This window comes from Petaurus breviceps, unplaced genomic scaffold, assembly GCF_028583685.1.
Source record: "Petaurus breviceps papuanus isolate PSGF00001 unplaced genomic scaffold, PetGlider_PUasm1.0 118, whole genome shotgun sequence".
NCBI classification, from domain to species: domain Eukaryota; kingdom Metazoa; phylum Chordata; class Mammalia; order Diprotodontia; family Petauridae; genus Petaurus; species Petaurus breviceps.
In genome coordinates, this window is record NW_027185616.1 from 20,670,290 (window position 1) to 20,671,498 (window position 1,209).

The following is a 1,209-nucleotide window of genomic DNA, read 5'->3' on the forward strand; positions in this document are numbered from 1 at the left end:
CCTCTCCCTTTCTTTTCCTTCCTCTCCCTTCCCTCCCCTACTCGCTCCCACCCTCTCTCTCTTCCTTCCCCTCCTTGTTATAAATGTAGTACTCAGTTGTCTCCTTCTCTTAAGTATTCTGGTTTGGAGTCAAAGGATTCTTCATGGTTTTTTTTTTTAACAGAAATTAAACTAAATTGATTAGGAATTTTTTTATCTCTCCCTTCTTTCATGAAATACAGGACCACTGACTTAGAGCTAGCAGTGACTTTAGAAGTAATCTAATTCAATCCTCTCATTTTACAAATGAGGAAACTGAAGCCCAAAGGGGAAAGGTCACAGGGAGTAAGTAGAAGAGAGGATTTGGACCCAGGTACTCTGGCTCCAAACCAGTAGTGTTCTTTCCACTTTACCACACTGACTCTCATAATAATTATTCAAGTTCAAGGACTTCTTTGGCTTTTAAATAAAAAAGAGCCTGATATTCTGTCTACATTGCATTTGAAGAGTTAGAGAGTTTGAATATCAGAATTAATAATACCCATAAATCCCTTTGCTGTACAATAGACCCTTTAATCCTGACTGGTCAAATAAGATCTATGTATACATTATTCTTAAAAGGACTGACTGTAATATAGAAAATTGCAACTACTCTATCTGAAAATGATCTAATTTAAAGAGGAAAACTCAGCAAGTACTTTCTAGGAAATCTGAAATGCATAAGAGGTCAACTGCAAGCCTCATTTTAGAAAAACAAGTCCCACTCTGTGTGCTAATACTGGCCCAGGGAGAGTGGGCCCATGAAGCCTAAGCATGTTAAATAGCCTGAGCTGCTTAAACTAACGGCTTAGCTGTTCTCTTTAGGGACATTTAGTCTATCAAACAGCATCAAAACAACAATTAGCTTTCAGGACCAAAGAGGAAGCACACGCAGTATGTGTTTATTGTGTCAGACCCCAAAGTATAGTCAAAGCAATTGCTCTAAAGAAGGTTATAGTCATCAGCTAAATAAACCCACTATTGGGGTGAAGACAGAAGTATCAACATCTACTAATATTGAAATCATTGATGGTCATTTAAGAGGTTGATAACAAGTATCATACCAAATCTGTATTGTCATTGAAATCTCATAGAATGCTATCCATGTGGGGTGCATGTAATGGTAATGGGAATTTGAAGATCTTCCTGCCCCTTAATAAGCCTAAGGAAATTTGAAGACTTTCCCTGCTT